General features: G+C 44.5%; 1 long non-coding RNA gene across 1 annotated transcript in view; it reads left to right on the top strand.

Moving 5' to 3' along the window:
• Nucleotides 1-2,786: 2,786 nt before the first annotated feature.
• The window catches only part of LOC123388700, a 31,189-nt gene continuing 14,736 nt past the window's right edge, over nucleotides 2,787-19,239 (top strand). Inside the window, exons 1-3 of the long non-coding RNA XR_006603192.1 lie at nucleotides 2,787-4,951; nucleotides 6,627-6,786; nucleotides 13,114-16,210. This is a non-coding gene — a long non-coding RNA (uncharacterized LOC123388700). The remainder of the gene's footprint in view (nucleotides 4,952-6,626; nucleotides 6,787-13,113; nucleotides 16,211-19,239) is intronic.

Here is a 19,239-nt window from a genome sequence, read left to right as displayed (position 1 = left end):
CTGTCCCTAATTAGCTTGGTGATCTTGGGCATGTCCCATCAATACACTGGCCCATTAGCCTTGAAGTCCTCATGTCTGTTGTGGGGATAGAGGTCCTAGCAAGGGAGCTTCTTGGTGCTAAGAGTCCCCATGACCCAAGACTCTGTGATGCTTGTGTCACTGGGATTGCACAGTGTCCACACTAGCTCAGGTCTAGAAGTTACTTGTCAGCCACAGCCATTAAAGGTGGTGGTGAAGACAGGTGTTAAAATTCCCGTTTCGTGGATAAGGAGATTAGGAGATAATCTCCTAATCTATATCTATCTATATCTCTATAGATAGATATCGATATTGATATCTATATCTCTATAGATAGATATCTCCTAATCTATCTATATCTCTATAGATAGATATCGATATTGATATCTATATCTCTATAGATAGATATCTCCTAATCTATCTATATCTCTATAGATAGATATCGATATTGATATCTATCTATAGAGATATAGATAGATATAGATTAGGAGATTATCTCCTAATCTCCTTATCCACGAAACGGGAATTTTAACACCTGTCATATACATATATATATATGTATATTCATATATATATATATATATATAATAACTTAACTCGTAGTGAATATTTACCATCTGCTATGTACTGTCCCGCAATTTTATATGTATTCTTTCTTCAAATTCTCCCATTTTTTACATATAAGAAAACTAAGATTTAGAGGTGAGGTAAGTTGTCCAAAGTTCCAGAATAGGTAGGAAACAGTGTTGCCTCTTCCTGTGTTAGTGGTAATAAGAAGCTTTCAGTAAACCTGAACTTCCACTTTCTACATATCTAGTTGAGCAGTTCTGTTCTACTCCAGAATAAGGAGCACTGAGGAGGACAAAGCCCAAGGCATGCCAGGAAGGACATTTTTAATCCAGAGCTGGGCTGAAAGGCAAATCGCACCAGGTCTTCGGAGCTCTGATGTTCTAATCCTTGACTTAGATCCAGGTGCCAGCAATGACACGTAGGACGGCAGGGCCACTCTGTTTTCAAGGCTCTGCCCCTGGGAGACACTGTGAGGCCCCAGGGCTTGAGTTAAAATTTCTTGATGGTAAAGAGTGGCCGCCCCCAAGAGAAATCCCTGTCCATTCTGCCAGGGGCCAGGAGCTGTGAGGACAGCACCTTGTTAAACAAAAGGGAAAGTTTCCTAGGGACTGAACAGACTGCTCGTTCTTAGGACTCAGCCGTGGGTCAAGGGCAGAGCCAAGAAAATGTAACAGACAGGTAACCTTGCCTTGAACAAGGAAGAGAAATGAGCACTCGATACACACATAGGGAAAGCAAGGGAACACTGTCCATCTTCCTCCTGCCCAGCCAGGGTAGTTGAGCTCAGCAAGGCAGTTAGTGTTTGTCCTGGCTTGGAGGGCTTTAGGGGCTGAACTTGAGTCTTGTCTGGCCCTGCCAGTGGGCTGAAGGAACTGTATTGTTCCTTGTCTGACCTTCCCACCAGAGGGAGGCCTCTGTGACTCACGTACTAGGTCTGTACTGTACCAGGGGCTGCCCTGTCTAGTCCTACCCCTGCTACCCTCTGTGGGGTCCTGACCAAGTCTCCAATCCTTCTGAGCTGGAGCTCTCCCACTAGTAATACAAGGAGTATGTCATTGGTGATATCTGAGAGCTTCTCATCCTAAAAGAGGATGACTTTTTTTTTTTGGCAAGTCTCACTCTGAGTAGTTTCAACTTCATCCTTATAAGTATTTAGAGAATTTAAATGATTCTACAAGCTGGATATTACCTTAGTAATGAACTCCAGGATGAACAAAGGAGTAGACTTTAGATTCAAAGATTTAAACTGATAACACGTTTCTGCCATTGCTTTTGGGGAAAAAAAAAAAAAAACCAACACAAAACAAACCCATTATTTTAAAAAGGACTTTTGGCTTGAAGAAACAATTTCAGATGAAAGTAATTAAAGATAATGTATTAATTATCTTTAATCCAACCAATGCTATATAACTATTATTTTCATTTTGCCTCCTCTTCCAGTTGTGCTCATCTACCCAGTTATGCTAATATAGTTGCAATCACAATGCTCATATCATTCAGTAATTTTTCTCTCATTTGATACTTTAGCTTGAACATTTTCCATGTATCCAAGTCTTTCTAATTATCATTTCAATGAACGCATTATCTTTCATCAGAGTCCACACACCATAATTTACTTAGCAATTTCTAGAATGTTACACATTACACATTATACATACAGCTTGTTTCCAATTTCTTCTTGCTAGTATTGATAATGTTGTTAATTAACACTGTATGTGTATAGCTTTTTTTTTTTTTCCCCTGATGAGTTATTGACTAGTAAAGGCGGACAAAAGTCTTCGTGTATTTTGAAACTAGCTGCTGGAATCTGTAAAGTCGTATTACATCATCCAAGAATAGTTGTATTATAAGCTGCAGATCCTTTCCTGTTGCCAGCGAAAGAGGAAGGCCTAAGACATGGCTTTTACAGCTGTCCCTTTTGAAGGGACCAGGAAAACTGTTCAGTGGCTCATGGGTAAGCCCATCTATGTTATCATCCCTCTCTTTCCTTTTCTTCTTTTAAAAATTATGTTACAGGGGCACCTGGGTGGCTCCGTGGATTAAAGCCTCTGCCCTTGGCTCAGGTCATGATCTCAGGGTCCTGGGATCGAGCCCCGCATCGGGCTCTCTGCTCAGCAGGGAGCCTGCTTCCTCCTCTCTCTCTGCCTGCCTCTCTGTATACTTGTGATCTGTCTGTCAAATAAATAAATAAAATCTTTTTAAAAAGTTATGTTACAGGAGCATGAGACCAAAATAGCTCAGTTTTATGTAGATCATTAGGTTCTCCTAATGCCCAGTGCAGGAAGCAAGGCAGTGGGACCTTCCTCCACTCCCCATCAGTCCTTACAAACAAGGGTTTCCTACAACTTATCACAGTGCTGCTTGGCTAACTACCCGTTCAATTAAGAACTCAATTCCAAAGCAAAGAGAGAGCCATTTCTGTTTAAATGCAGTACATCAGACATAGCAAATATGACACTTTGAATCAGAAAGGGCTGTGAACAATTTCAGCCATGCTTAGCAGCACCATCTTTAACACTGTGGCAAACATTGTCAGTTTCAGGCACAGGGTAGACATTCTGGTGCTGAAGTCCCCGAAGTCTCTATGGTCTCAACCTAGAAGTCACAAAGAGTCAAGTGATGTCATTTTATGAAAGACCAGAGTTATTACTAAGTGCAAAAAATTAAAATTAAATGACATCAAAGCCACACATGCACTAATGTTCTAGAAGGAAAGACCGGAACTCTGAAGCTATTTACCAAAGGCAGCATCAAGCTTGGGCAACTGAGCAAGTATGGCCTGAATTCATCTCACGAAGCGAAATTTAGGTCATTTTTATTCATTGTGTTCTGTAGTCACAGACCTCAGAAAAACACACTAATAAAACATCACGCTCAGCTTAATGGTCTCCCCTCATTCGGCACCATCATGATAAATGAAATGCCATTAGCATAAGGCAAGTCCATTTCTTGTAGTCTGTGGAGCCCAGGACGGTGACAGAATTGGAATGTAGAGAATGGATTGTTCACAGTTCAAAGGAAAAATATAACGTGTCTCCTAACCCCACGCTGAAGCCGGGATCGAAGTCTAAGCCCTGAGAAGGGTCAAGAGCCCCATACCGCAAACACAAAGTGCTCAGACCTAGGGGTGAGGGTGGGAATGACACTTGGAAAGATTTGTTGAGGTTGCATTTGAGAAAGACCAGAAGAGCGGGAAGTTGAATGCTTCCAAGGCCTCTCCCTGGTCCTGAAAGTTCCCTCTTGCTCAGTCATAAAAACACCTCTGTGTTAATTTCTTGCCATGGGCCAGGTATGTTGCCAATGCCTGGGAATACAGATAGAAATAACACCGACAAGATCCTGTTCTTGTGGAATGTATATTCTAGGCGGAAAGACATTATGATAAGTAATATTAAAAAATGACACTTCCATAGTATTTTTCGCTGCCTGGAATTATTTAACAGAGTAACAGTTGGGAGGGTGATTAGATTGAGTGAATTAAAAAACAGGACATTCAGTTTAATCTGCATTTCAGAAAGACAATAAATACATTTTTTCAGGAAATGTCAAATATCCCAAATATTGCATGGGATATATTTGTACTAGAAATGATTCATTACTTGTCTGTAACTCAGATTTAACTAAGCTTCCAAATTTTATCTGACAACCCAAGGAACAGGTAGTGAGTGAGTACAACATCAAATAGAGTCAGTAAGGAAGGCTTCTCCTCCAAGACCTTTTCAAGTTGGGAGCAGCCTGCCTTTTAAATGTCCCAACTGATAGTAGCAACACACATGCAGACCTTGCCCATGGCAGGCACTGTTCTAGGTAGTTTACATATATATACTTATTGAGTCTTCCCAACACTGTTAGACAGTTAAGAAAACTCAGGCTCAGGCAGAGTAAGTGACTCACGCAGTAAGTCATGGTGAAGTAATCAGCTAGTGCGGCCGCAGGTTTTGTGACTGTATCCACTACTGCCTGTCACATAGCACCCCAAGCATTTCATTTTACCCAAATCAAGGAGGTTCTGCAGGACAAACTGGTTCCTCATTCCAGCTGGGGAAGGAGGACACCATCTTTCTTCCCTCTCTCAGTACGCGCACAGCCTGCTTCCACTGCTGACATCTAAGGGGTTATCTCACAGCTCACTAGTACCTTTACTTGCAATCACTTTTATAGACATTTTTATTGACATACGATCTAAGTCCCACAAAGTAAATTTTACTCTGTTCCCCAATTTTACAGATGAAGAAACTGAGGCTTGCAGAAGTGAAGTCATCCATGCAATGGTGATCTCGTGTGATCCGTAACAAAACACAGAACCAAGACCTGGCCCTAAAGCTGTAAGAACATCGTCCTGGCATCTGGCCACATCTAGCAGGTGCTCAATAAATATGTGTTGAATTGAACTGAGTACAGTGTGCTGGTAGTGTTAGCGCCCGACAATTAGCATTTTTGATTGTAATGTAAGTGCTTGACATCAAGCTTTTGATTGCCGAAGCAGGCATTTCAAAAGCATCCATCTTGAATAAACACTTTCCCAGCTACTCAGGGAGATAAAGAGCCAGGCTGCTCCACCCATGAAGTTCCCCTTTTAGAAGGCCCTGGGTGGGGGCGCCTGGGTGGCTCAGTGGGTTAAGCTGCTGCGCTCAGGTCATGATCTCAGGATCCTGGGATCGAGTCCGGCATCGGGCTCTCTGCTCAGCAGGGAGCCTGCTTCCCTCTCTCTCTCTGCCTGCCTCTCTGACTACTTGTGATTTCTCTCTGTTAAATAAATACATAAAATCTTTAAAAAAAAAAAAAAGGATATTTAGAAGAAGAAAAAAAAAAGACCCTGGGTGCCCTACAGAATGAATTGAGAGAGAGCTTGCTTTTCCTTTCCAGTGCTTTAATTCCTGCCCTTCTGTTTTAAAGTCACTACTAAGGAGTGATCCCATGCAACAGTAGGCACATTCCCTGGACCCCAATTAAGGCAGAACTCTTGGTCAGAGTTCTCTGTCTCTCTTTAGTCCTGTTCTATGGCCCCAGGTGTGATGTGTACTCTCTAGCACTTGTGAGTAATAAACCTATCTTTTCAAAGTTCCCTGATGGTTATTGCTGAGGTATATGTCTTGCAATCATAGTAAGAACCATAGTAAGAACCATCCAGCCACAACACTGGTTCTGGTTGGGAAAATGTAGGGTTCGTCTTGGGCTCAAGTGTGTGCCCACAGGTATGACATCACTGTCAGTAGTAGGCTGAGACCCGCACAAAACAGTGCTTCCACAGTCCTTTACGGGGTATCCCCTTTGCAGAGAAGCTTAATATCTCCCCTGAATATGTATTTTGTCCCCTCGAAGACCAGTTGTTCAGATGGCTTCACAAACTCATGGCATATGGGCCAGAGCTATGAACGCTCAGAGCACGCATGGAAGTTCAGTTATGTCAGGGCAGGAGTGGTACTGTTATGTTTCATATCAGTATGAATACTGTAGTCCTCTGCCCTTTCTTAACCAAATGACTTTAGAGCCATGAAATATGGTGCTGAGCAAATAAACCAAATGTGAGGCTGGATGTCTGTCCATCATAATCCTAATCCTGTGGGAATGAGATTTGTCATGCCGGTGGCCCTTTCCTATTTGCCTCCAGAGAAGTCAGCCTTGGTCTTGTGGAATGGGTTGGCTTGGTGGTCACTGAGGAAGATGTATTTGATTTGGTGCACCTTGAGGGAAGTGCTCTTCAGAAGCAGAGCCTCTTTCAAGGCTTCCATATTGGAGTGAGGCAGGGGCAGATTTCGTTCCCTCAGGGACCATAGAGTGTGATTTCAAGAGCTGGATTTTGGATGAGTGAAGATTTTGAGGGGAGTTGGTAGAAAGGGAAGGGTAGAACATGGGACATGGGGACTTTTAGTACTAAGGAGTGGAGGGAGTGAGCTCAGGGATGAAAGGGTACAGATGGAAAGATGGAGATGGACTCTCTACCTGCCTTGCCTCCATCATTATATCCTGTGAGTTGAACTGCAGAATGGGATCCATTAGTATAAGAACCGCAATAATAATTACTTTCCCTTGCATAGGTCCGGTTCCACGGATCATCTGAATGGTCTCCATGAAAGGTCTGAGGTAAACAGGGCTGGGGAGCTGACCCTCCAACCATATGAGAGGAGGATTCTGAGACAAGAAGTTGTGAGACTTGCCCAAGGCCCTACAGCAAGGAAACCAAACAATGCTCAAAGGGTAAGTGTTCTGACTCACAGTCTAGGGCTATTCATTTCTACTTTAAAAGCTGAGTATGCTTATGTAGACACCTGTCAAATATCTCCCCTCACACACTCAGTTTTGTTCCACAGAGCTACCAGACACTCCCCCAGGGATGCCCTGTCCCCCTTTATGAGATCTCTGTGCAAATGGCACCCCGCTCCCACCCCAACTCTTTGCCCCTTGATTGCTCATGTGCTACCTTGAATTTTGGAGATGTCATGGTGCCTCTATTCCAGAAACCTTGGCCAACCATTCCCCGGGTGGCAATCTTGGTTGATTCTTTCTCAAGGAGAGAAACTTCCTACCCATGTTCTGATCTGGGGTGTGGTAGACACCTTTTTCTACAGGCATAAAGGACAGAAATGTCAGATGCTTGATGAGTGGTAGGTAGGCATCCCTTGATAAAAGGTAGAGGCTGTGGGCGGGATCTTCTTTGAATGAATGTTTTCTGTTGATTCAGAAGAGTCATGGGGGCTGAAAATACAAACATCTAGGTGTTAGCCATACGCCATCAAAAAAAAAAAAAAGGCAGAGTCTTATGTTTAGGCATTTATCATAAATCTGAAATGTTGTTAGCTGCTGGGGGCGGAGGCAGGGAAAGAGAAATGAAACAGAAGACAGTGAGTGTGGAAAAGCACCAAGTTTAGAGTAGCGAAGATTCAGGCTTGAATGGAGCCAAGCTCTGTGGCATACTGGCTGTGTCACACCAATTACTTGACCTCTCTCAGGTGGATTTATCCTCATTTTATAGATAACTGAGAGGAATATTCATTCACTCAGCAAATATATTGAGTATCTACTATGTGCCATGGATCCCATGAGATGGGATACAAAAAGAAATAACCTTCTATAGGGAGCTTACATTCTAGGGAGGAGAGAGACAGTCTAAAGAAATACACAGATTATCAGACATTGACGGGATACAAAATTTAAAAGGCTGGTGTGGTAGAGAATGGCTGGGAAGGCTTCTCTGAGGAGTCAACACTCAGGGTGCTTCCATCCATGTGGAGAACTGCACAGGAGTTCTTAAGCAAGTCAGCAGCGAAGACAAACATCCTGAGGCTGCAGAAGTCCTGAGGGGAGGCCGTGGAAGAGCAGAGTGCTGGGGCACGAGGTTAGAGCAAGGGGTTTGGACTTGGTTCTACGTGAGATGGGAGCCATTGGAGGGTCTTGACCGGGGCTGTAACCTGATTTGAACTGTGTTTCTAAAAAAAATCTCCCTGGCCACTCTACAGAGACAGATCATAAGGAACAGAAACAGGGCACCTGAGTTAGAGGTGACTTGGACAGATACGGTTGTGAAGGAGAAAAGAAGTGGATGGATCGGGCATCCCATTTTGGAGGTCATGCTGGTGGATTAGACGTGATGGCTGTGGGCAGAGAAACCAAGGCTGGGATCTGAGTTGGGAATTGCTGGTGCCATGTATTGAGGAGGACAGAAAATGCAGTGGGTGAAGCAGTCCAGAGAGTGTCTCAGGTAATAGGTGCCTCAGTAAATATTCAGGGGAACGCACTGGCTAAGCAGATAAGTACTGGGCCCAGGGAAAGACCCCACACACTCGAGGAAAGTCTGCCCAGGGGTCACAAGAACAAATGCTGAAGTGCCTCCTTGGGCTGACTGAATGAATTACTGTAGCCAGACTTGATTCCCTTATGTACTGGATGTTGGGCGAAATTCTTTCTTTCAATCAATTAATTAGCCAATTAATTAATTAAGATAATTTCAATGCCCAACGTGGGGCTCGAATTCACGACCCAGAGATCAAGAGTCACCCGCTCTTCTGACCGAGTCAGCCAGGCATCCTGACTGGGAGAAATTCTGTGGAGAATTAGGAAATGCCCTGATCAGTGAGAAGCAGAGGAGGCGAGGAGGCTTCTGGAGCTAAGGGTCGAGCAGGAAATCGCCATGCACATGAATAATGTCGGGGGGAGGTATTCCCTCTACAAAGCAGACAGTCCCTGCACAATCATGGCCAACTCTAGTCCAGTGGCTCTAGGAAAACTCATGAGTTTTAAATGGGAAGGGGGTAGTCATATGACCCTGTCCCACAGTTCCAGGTCCTCCTCTAATCCAAGCCTGCTTTGAAGTGCAGCAGAATTGCCAGTGGAAACAGATTGGAAACTAGAGGCTAGACTCATCTGGAGAGAATGACTCTCCAGTCCCAGCTCTGCTTTGTGTTGCGCAAACTACTAGATGTTGACATCTTCACCACAGCACTGTGAGATGAACATGATTACCCCCATTTTATGGATAAACAAACAGCTTCAGAGAGGTCACCTCATTTACCCAAGGTCACACAGCTTGAGTGCCCAGTTTCTCCGCTCCTGGAGCTTCTAGCAGATTATCCTGTCTTATTCTTCACTGAATCCCCACTGTCCTGCACACAGCAGGAGCTTCGTAAACATTTGTCGAATGGATTAAAAGTGGCTCCAAAGCTTGTGTTTAATCACGAAGCCACACTATTCTCCTTCAAGTGTTGACTAAGAAGCTGCTTTCACCTTAAGTTTCTTTATGCGGTGAGGGGACAAAATCTGCTCCCTGGAAGGCCACCTCCCAGGGCTTGGAAATGTCTGGGAAGACAAATTGCCCTGGGGGGTCACTCTCAGTGGCCAGGGGGTCTCATCAGTGAGTGACCAGGGTGGTGGGTGGGTGGGGGTAGGGGGGGTCAGTGACGAGGTCTTATGAGAAAGTTAGGTAGGGCTCACTAGCTCCCAGAGCTCACCAGGGGATTGGCACCTGCAGCCTTGGTGTTTATATTTGGATTACATTTGATGGCACGCTGAATTGGTGACTAATTACGGCATGCCCAAATAAGGTACTTTAATTATAGCTTTTTTAATTCCAAGGAGAGCTCTGCTTGCAAGACAGAGGGATGAGTGGGATACAGATCTGCTTGCTCTGATCCTTCAGCATGGCTTGGAAAACGGATTACCAGGAAAGCCAGTGGCTTATTCCATGAGCTCCAGACCAGGCACCGCTCTGTGAGTGCTGGCGGAGCTTCCCAAGGAAAGGGCCACTTGCAATCTTTGCAGCCTGGTGACTATAGCTGGTGGCCTGGCCAGCTTTGGGGATGCCAGTTGATGTCCCGAGAGGCTGTCCCTAGCTTGAGTTCACCTCCCTACTCCTTTTTGGAAACAGCTCTCCAGCTGCGGTGAGCATTGCTGGCGGATTGGCTCAGGCAGCTTGAAAAGGCAGACTCGCCGATTTTGCTGTTTTCTGTCGGAAATCATTTACTGATCTCTGCCACCTCTTGAGCTGCACAAATCCAATTCAGAGCTTTTTGAATGGGTTTCTGATGGGGCCTTCTGAGTTTTACAGATCCTTTTAGACAGGTTGTCTATGTAATGGGACTCCTGTCCCCTGCTGCTAGGCCACAGATGTTCTCAGGAAAACTGGGTCAGTTTGAGGAGTAAAGTTTAAATGTTGGTAAATATCTTATTTAAATCACTTTTAACTCTTTCTACAAGATAGATTTGGGAAGGCCATGAATTTTAGCCACCTTCTTTCCCATCACCCCCCCCCCAATCCTGCAATCATGGCCTTAAGACCAGCAATGTTACCTTTAGATTTCCATTGAGGACAATGGCTCTTTCCATAGTCCTGGTTCCTTCTTGTCCTCTGTCTCTTTAAATGCAACTTTCCTCCAAAGCAGAATTGTTTTGGAGTTTCCTTGGGACTTTTCTACCTGTCACTATAACTGTAATACGATGATGAGAAAACCGTACTGACAATGTCTGTCCGACAGTTTCATTGAGGTGATCTCACTCACTCCTTACAGCCAACTCTGAAAGGTAGACAAGGCAGCTATTGACGCTTTTACAGTCTAGCTGAGCTCAGAGAGGTGAACTCATGGCCAAGTTATCCAGTCCAAACAAGGGTCTGCATTATCTGATGCCATCCTCAGATTCTTTCCTCTGATGCTTATCAACAGGTCTTGTTTCAACAATAGCACATTGGTTCTTATTGGCGCTGGTGTACACCTCAAGCCAGTGTGCTCCTCCAGCTGATGCGTGCTCCTTCGTTTCCCAGTGTGCATACTGGGTTAGAACTTAGAATGATTTAAGTGAACACGTATCTATCCAACACCTGTGTGTGCTTGGCTCTATGGTGGGATTGAGCACATAAGAGATCATTGAGAGAGCTCTCCCCCAACTCCCCCCCCCCCTCCAGGGATTTGGACTCTAGACAGACCCAATTCAGACCATAAGGGATGTTGAGCACGGTATATAAACACTCAAAATCTCGAGCTGAAAGGAGATAATAGAACCAGGCCAGCCCCCTGGAGAGTGCTGAATGAATGGGAGCCATGCTCCTTTGTACATCATCATCTCTTTAAGCCTTACAAGAACCTTTAGGAGGTGGGTCCTATTCTTATCCCCATTCTATAGATTGGTCAGCTGAGGTGATTGGCCAATGGTTACACACCTGTATTTTGCTTGTTGGTCTGTCCGGCTCCCAACATAGCCGGTGCCCTTCACCACCGTCATGAGCTCCCTTCCCAGATTAAGACACAGAACTCCGGCAGCTGCTTGTGGTCAGCCTATGGTAACAGGGCATGAGCTTTGATTAGGGACAGGGATCTCTGTGAATTAGACTCAGCCCAGCCACACACCAGTTGAGAATAAAGAGAGAAGAAAGGCAACCATATCTGCTGTAGCCCCGTACTCCTATTTACCAAGTGCCTGCAGAAGCTTGGTCATCATTAAAGCCCAGATTCACTGGAGAGAAGGCCTGAACTGAGTTCCTTTTGTCCGTATGTGCTCTTCTCCACAGAGAGACTCCAAAATCCCAACTATCTTTTGAGGGAATGGTTAGAAAATTTAACATTAAACGGCCAGATCTCTCATGAAGAAAGACTGAGAGCCACTGCTCAGGATGACATTTGTTTTAGTTGTTTTTTTTTCAGTCGTACCATCTAACCAGAGAGCATGGACCTTTTGAGGGGATCACAGGTGCCTTTGAGAACCTGATGAACTCCTTGGTGGTTCTCTTCACACACAAAGCCTATTCGCACGCGTGCGCACATCTACAACTTGGCATACAATTGCAGTCCAGAAATCTGGGGTTGAATTTGACTCATTAGCTCCTTGTCTGGGTTTCAGCATCCTTCTCTGACAGTCAGGGAAGGAGTGAGGATAAAATGAGATGATCCCACAGAGAGCTTGACGCCCTGACCTGCTCAATGTGTACTAGCCCAGCACAGCACAAAGGCCACCACCATGAAGAAGGAGACTCCCATCCCCAAAGAAGCTACCACTCCCCAAGGAAGTGCAATTTAACTGCACATTTTATAGGCTTTTTCATTAGGCTCAATAACATGTATTTTGTGGTGCCTCGAGTGAGTGTGGGGAGGACTGTTGGGGCGACATGTAAATGTTAATGGCCCCTGAGACCAGCTTCCTTCTGGCTCTTTACTGGTGGGAAGTTATGAGCCACCAGGCTCCCCACCTACCCCTCCCCCTCAGACCTGAAGCTGTTGCTCGAAGATACCAGTCCTTCTGGGTTCTGCTCCTTTTCCACTGAGGCAGGGAGATCACCTATCCGCCTTACACGCTACACCTTGATTTAGAGCTGAGTAGGGCTCTCTGCATGGGAAAGGTTGGGAAAAAACCTCTACTCCATGGACAGAGGGCTTTAATGCCTTGCTATTCAAACTGTGGCCTTTAGCCGGTAGAATTGACCATGGGGCTTATGAGAAATGCAGACTCTCAGGTCTCACTCCAGACTTAGAATCTGTGCTCTAACGGGCTCTCCGGGGGGTGATTCCTGCGTGCATGAGAACTTGGGAAGCAGCAAGGAGCATTGCTCTTATAGTGGAACTGCTCCCTCCCCCGCCACCATGCTCACATGGGTGCTTGGAGAACTTCACATGCCTCATGGAGAAGATGTGACTCTAAGAATAATGCAATAGGAATACTGAGGACCAACAGGTTTTCCCCATTAATGTGTCAAAATCTACAAAGCGCTAGGGTAGAGGCAGGGCTGACTCTCTAAGTGCTTTCAATGCACTCCATACTCTTTCTAAAATCCATCCAGCCTCTGCTTTCCTGGATAACATCTGTTTTAGGAAGAAACCTGTTGTGAGGGTGAGTCCTGGCTCTGCTCCACCCCCATTCCATAACCTTATGGAAGCTTCTTATCCCTCAAGCCTGCGATTCTCATCTATAAAATGGGAATGATAATTATGTCCTAGGAGCTCTAGCTACGGTGAAATGAGATCATGCTTGTATGACCCTTCGCTCCACACCCGACCTCTGGTGAATCCTCCCTACATGGCTGTTCCATGGTTTTGTTTCTCTTAGTGCTGCTGTCAGTGTAAATTCCCACTCGACCCAGCTCTGCAGGGGCAAAAGCTGATGCTGTCTTCTGACTGCCCAGTATGTGGTAGGCGTCTTAAAAAGTGTGGATGAATGCTTGATCTGCACAACACCCAGCTAGGAGAAGCAGGTAGTATTTTCCCCATGATTTCACTTAATAATCTCAAGAACCCCGGGACATAGATTTTATTTCTCCACATTTGTAGTTGATGGCTTGGAGGCTCTGGATCAGTAGGAAATTCATTCGCGGTCATACGGTGACTAGTTACTGATCTAAGTCTACTTCTCCCCCTGCCTGATGCAACGCTCTCTGTGTTTCATTGCACTGTTTCCTTTCAGGCTCATTTTATTGTACATCTGTAAGGCTTGGAGACACTTGAACATGTGTCAAAGTTGGGAAAGAGGAGATTCTTATTGTTTTGTTTATTGACCACCAAGTAGCAGCTAACATGAGGGAAAATAATTTTTTACCATCTACCCTAAGTCCAGCTTGCTGCTCTGCAAACCCATCTGTCGAGAATATTGTTTCCCAAATTCAAGTTTTGGACTCAATACTTGTACCATTTGGGGCATGTCTGAATACCATCCATGCTATTTGATTTTCATTTTCCATACCGGCTCACTTTTTTTTTTTTTTTAACTTCAAGTGTTTTCAAATGAAACTATATCACTGTCATAAGTGGAAATCTAGCATCCCCTTCCAATAATAGAAAATTGCTATAAAAATAAATACAGTGCAAGCAAAATGATATCCTTTCATTCTCAGTGGATGTTGTTGACTGCAGAAGCCCTTTTCTTCCTTCAAAGTGAGATTAACAAGCTCTGGTTAGTTCTAGGATGGCCTTGACATCCAAGCTTTCTTTCTGACATAATCAGAAAGTTTGGGAAACAAAGAGAAGAAAACAATGAAAAGGAAATGCATACCACAGTGGGATTCAGTGCTATTTAATGCTCTTAAGGAATCGCTAGGATCACTTCCAAAGCCTCCAGGAGTTTCATTCCCTGGGGAACAACATTCTAGCACACGCTACGCCATCAGATCCTGTTGTTGCACAACAGCATCTCTTGTCAGCCGATGGCCTCGAATGGCACCAAGACATGTATGTCTTGATTCTCCAACCAGTCTGTCTGGTGCACAGGCAATGAACGTGGACTGGAACGGAAGGCCTGGGGTTCGTATTCCAGCCTGGACACTTAATAACCATGGACCTCAGAGAAGTTACTGTATCTCTTTTTGCCTGAGCTTTCTCATCTGTAAAAAGAGGATACTGACTATCTCAAAAAGCTGTTGTGAGGATTAAATGCATGGTGGTGCACTTAAAACAGGGCTTGGCACATGAGAAGGGCCGTGTAAGTAAATATTAGCTTTGCTGCTGCTACTGTTCAGATGTGCTCAGGCCAGACTAGGATGAGGAGGTCCTGGCCTATACGATGCCCGGCAGAGCTCTTCATCTGTCTGAGGATACTCAGGAGTCCTCCCTTCTGTGTCTCCAGGCTAAGTCATCTCCACATCGTGGTTTCCTTCAAAAGGAAGGTGGTGGGAGGAAAGGACTCCAAAGGGCAGGGACATTTCTCTGGAGGGAGGTGGCACATGCTTGGCTCCTGCTGTGTACCAGGCACTTTGGCATGCCCTCTGTAGACTCTTTCCCATAGACCTATAGTTGGTGCCATCCTCCATGTCTTTCCTGTTCCTGGACTTCCATGAGAAATTGGGCATATCCCCGTGCATGTAACTTCTGTGGCCGGTGAAATGCAGAGGTGATGTGTGCCATGGCTGGCAGGAACTTCCAGAGCTAATGGGTAAGTCGCCACATGCCCCTTTTCCAATTTCAGTAACTGTGAAACTATGGAGCGCCTGAGTAAGTAGAACATGAGCAAGAGTGCCCAGCCAATACCCAGTGGAAAGTGTGGCAGAGAGAAAAATAAACTTGTTGTTTCAGCCACTGAAATTTTGCTTCATACTCCAGCAAAGCCTACCCCTATCTGGCTAAAACAAACTCCTAGATGTTGACACATACTTGAATTTTTGCATCTAGCAAGAATTTGCAGATCTTGGATTCCAAGCTAGAGCCTGGGTTGGGTATAGTAAGGGTGGGCACATCCTATTTTAACTGCTCTCACTTTTTACCTCCTTCTCACTTCCTCTCTCCTGATCAGTATCTAGTAAAGAAGGGGAGGAAACTTGCACTCAGGACTCTTCTCCAGCTGGCATAGTCTTGCAGAAACTTGAGCAACTATTTCCACTCTGGATCTGTTTCTTGCTAAATCTCTGATTCTTGCAGAATGTTGGGGGAAGAAGGAAACCCATAAAACCACTGTCTGGTCTCTGTTGCTGGCTGAATCCCCTTTACCTCGTCTCCTTATCTACTTTGCTTGAATCACTCTAGGGACAGGAAACTTACCAGCCTCACCATGAATGGACACAGAGCTGGGCTATGAGAAGTGACAGTCCCTATGCTACTAGACTTAGGGTTTGACTTACCTGAAAGGTGAATGATTTTGAAGATCCTTACTTTGTAGGATGGCCTTATAGTTGACCATCCTAACCAGGACACATGTAAGAATGAAAGTTGGTGCTAGTAACAATCATATTGGAACAATAGGTTTAAAACCAAACTATCTTGGGCAAACTGGGAGGTACTGCTGCTTGGCTTCTATGATCCTGTGACCACCAACAAATGGTAAAATTAAATTCCATGGGCAGGACTGCATCCCAGTTTTGGTCACTAACTTTGACTTTTGGTCTATTCCTTCCCCCAAATCTGGATGATTTCCCATTCTTTAAACCAACTCTCTTGTAAGCATGTTGGTCCCAAAGCCATTTCAGAGGGGAAGGAGTTACATAGGACTATAATTTCAAGCAAATTTCCCCCATAGGTGCTTCATTCCTAACTACTATCTTGATCAAATGCATATTTAATGCCTTTTGATGGAGACACAGATGCAAACTGCTCAGCCCTTCCTGGAACTTCAGAGAGCTGCCAGGTCCCAGTACAGTTCTGTGACAGCCAGTGGAATGCCTGAAGCTACGCTCACTCGGTGCCCTCACAAGACCCGGACTCTCAGGAAACTTACTCACAAGGTAATAGAAGGAGAGGCAGGGCTTATTAAGTTTCCTTCTGCAGGCTGTTTGATTGCAATTCTGCCCTGGGTACAGGCTCATTTACATAGCTGATTTGTAGCTTTCATTTGAATATTACAGTGACTTCACATAAACCAATACCCTAGTCCCTCTTTGGATTTTTATTTTGACAATCCACTCAATACCACATGAAACCCAAAGAGACCAGGAGCCGCTAATATGAGAAGATTTACATTCCCCCTTTCCACTGGGAGAGAGGAATATAAAAAGTGAAGAACGGAAAATGAACAAACTGCTAAATTTCAGAAATGCTTGATTTCTACTCAGGAGTAGACTGACGATTGATTACACACAGCACATGCACATTCAGATTCAGGAATCTTTGATCATTGTGGTTTATTTTTATATTATTGCATCTTTAAAGGGAACTTTCCCTTAAAGTTGCCTCTTCTCTTTCTTTTCTTTGTTCTTCCCAAAATACAGTTAAGATTTACTGAATGAGTACTATATGCCAAGCACTGAGCTACTTAATCAGATTACGGTATTACAAAAGCAATTTTGTCTTATAATCAGGAAGATTATACTCTTGACAGACATTACAGATTTCAAGAAAGATATTATACATTGTGTTAATTAACTATGTATTCTAAGCATCTGCTTTTCCAACTCCTTCAGGGTTAGCAGCCCCTGTATATAGTGAGTGAGTGGTCTGTGTGTGTGTATCATATAGGAAACCACAGGGAGCTTTTGATCTTACATAGTCTGTTCTATGTTGGGCACTTAAGTTCTTTTTTAATATCAGATATACTGCTGTGGCTCAGTGTAGAGTTCTTTTTTGGAGTCCTAGAGCAAATACATATGGATGGCCATAAGAGGCTGTGCCCTCCCAGTATAGAGCAGGGACCAACGGAGCAGGGAGCCTAATGTGAGACTCTATCCCAGGACCCTGGGATCATGACCTGAGCCGAAGACAGACGCTTGACCGACTGCGCCACTCAGGCGTCCCTGGTGTGGATTTTTTACTAAAGGTTTTAGATCATAAAAAATAAATATGATATGGGTATTTAGATGATTTATAGCAGATCAATATTCTCACCAAGAATGGTGGAGAAGGTTGGGTAAAATTTGGAAATATACTTGAAAGTACTGGGGAGGGTCACCTGGGTGGATCAGTGTGTTAAGCCTCTGACTTTGGTTCAGGTCATGATCTCAGGGTCCTGAGATCGAGCCGTGCATCGGGCTCCCTGCTGGGCAGGGAGCCTGCTTCCCTCCCCCGCCTCTGTCTATTTGTGATCTCTCTCTCTCTGTCAAATAAAGAAAAAAAGAAAGAAAGAAAGAAAGCAAGCAAGCAAGCAAGCACTGGGGAGATCCCAAGTTTACCAGAACTTGAGGGGCCCAGATGCAGTAAGGCGAGTCTGACATGTAGAAACAGAGCAGAGTGGTTGAAAGGCTAAGTGGCACTTCTAGCAACCCCACACTACAAATGAGATAAAATAATAATAATAATAATAATAATAAACTTCAGTACTCCAAAGGATAAAGGATCCTGGAAATTACTCAAGGCCCTCACGTAGGACCCTTCAAGAACTACAGAATAAAAGTAAGTAGCATTGAATTAAAGCTAGGCAAACCTTATGATGTCTAAAACTGAGCCTCAAAAAAGAGAATCTCTTCATTTGAGTGAGGTATTACACCCCTACACTAGCTACCTACTGACAGTTAAAACCCAAAGCACTACAGCACTAAATGCTGGGGACTATGTGCTTCCTCCATAACTCAAAGAGGTCTACCAGATGCTGTGCTTCTTTGGGGGTAGGGGATGTAAGATGCAGCCATTTGTCTTTTGCTTTGGGGGATATCCTCTTATACCCCTGATCAACAGGTCCCTAGAAACCTTTCTGAAATGAGAGATCCCTGAAATTCAAAAGTTTTCTCTCCTATCCTCCTTAGCGATGTATCTTACAAGGTGCCACTTCTTGTTTGTACTGCTCAGGCAGTGGCTTCAAGTGTAATGGATCGATGGGACATCCTGTAGGATATCCACAAGGTCTAGACCTCTAGATCTTAGAGGACTATAACTGGGCTATATTATTATAGAGGGGAAAAGAATTAATGCAGGCCTAGGGCAAAACTGTAAGGGAGTGTCATTGTCTACACTTCCTTGCAGTAGATAAGAACCTCCATTAAGCTGCCAAGTAGATCTCTTGCTCTTTCACTCTTAAACTGGGTCTTACACTGAGCCTTTAGCTGTGGTTGACCAACTTTAGTTTCTCTTTATCTCTCTGTGGAGCATCAGTACAACTGACCAGCATCTGGCCAACTCTGCTATCATTTTATGCTTGGTTTCTCCATGTCTTCAAAGTACCTGAGTGATCATATTGGTAAGGAATGTTTCCCTCCATTCACATGACTTCTCAGGTTGTTTCAGTGAATTTTTTCAGCTGTATGGCAACCACCTTGTGGCTAAAACTCTTCTTGTCTCATGTCCCACTCATTACCAGTGAATGTACCCATCCTCAAGTTTTCTCAGACCACTTCTAGTACCCTGGGCCCATGCAGGTCTTCTGAGAAGCAGATACTAAGATGGGATCAGATGTGCAGGAGATTTGAGGGAGGAAAGAACTATGAAGAATCAAGAGGGAAGGGGCAGCAGAGGACCGGAAAGACCTTTGTGGCTGACATCTAAGAAAGGAGAGGGAAGAAGGGGAGGACTTAGACAAAAGAGTACAGACCATGCAGTTCTGAGAAATTTTTAGCCAGACCAATGAGGATTCCCTAAGGAAGGTTGCCTCTTAGAAGAGTCCTTGCCCAAGGTTACTCAGCCAGTCACTTTGGAGTTGAAATTCAAGCCCATGGTCTCCGAAGTCCATGCTGTTTCCATCCTCCCATAGCTGCTATAACTTCTCAGCTGCTGGTTAGAATTGGGAGTCCCTTGACGTTTGGGGCTTCTCTCTTTGGTTTCCACGAGGACTGAATTCAGGTATATCTTTATCTCCTCTCAAGTTTGCTACTGTTTATGAAATCTTGGA

Source organism: Mustela putorius, unplaced genomic scaffold, assembly GCF_011764305.1.
Source record: "Mustela putorius furo isolate JIRA1106 unplaced genomic scaffold, ASM1176430v1.1 tig00003909_pilon_pilon_pilon, whole genome shotgun sequence".
Classification (NCBI taxonomy): Eukaryota; Metazoa; Chordata; class Mammalia; order Carnivora; family Mustelidae; genus Mustela; species Mustela putorius.
Note: the sequence above shows the minus strand (reverse complement) of the source record. Positions and strands in the feature narration are given on the sequence as shown.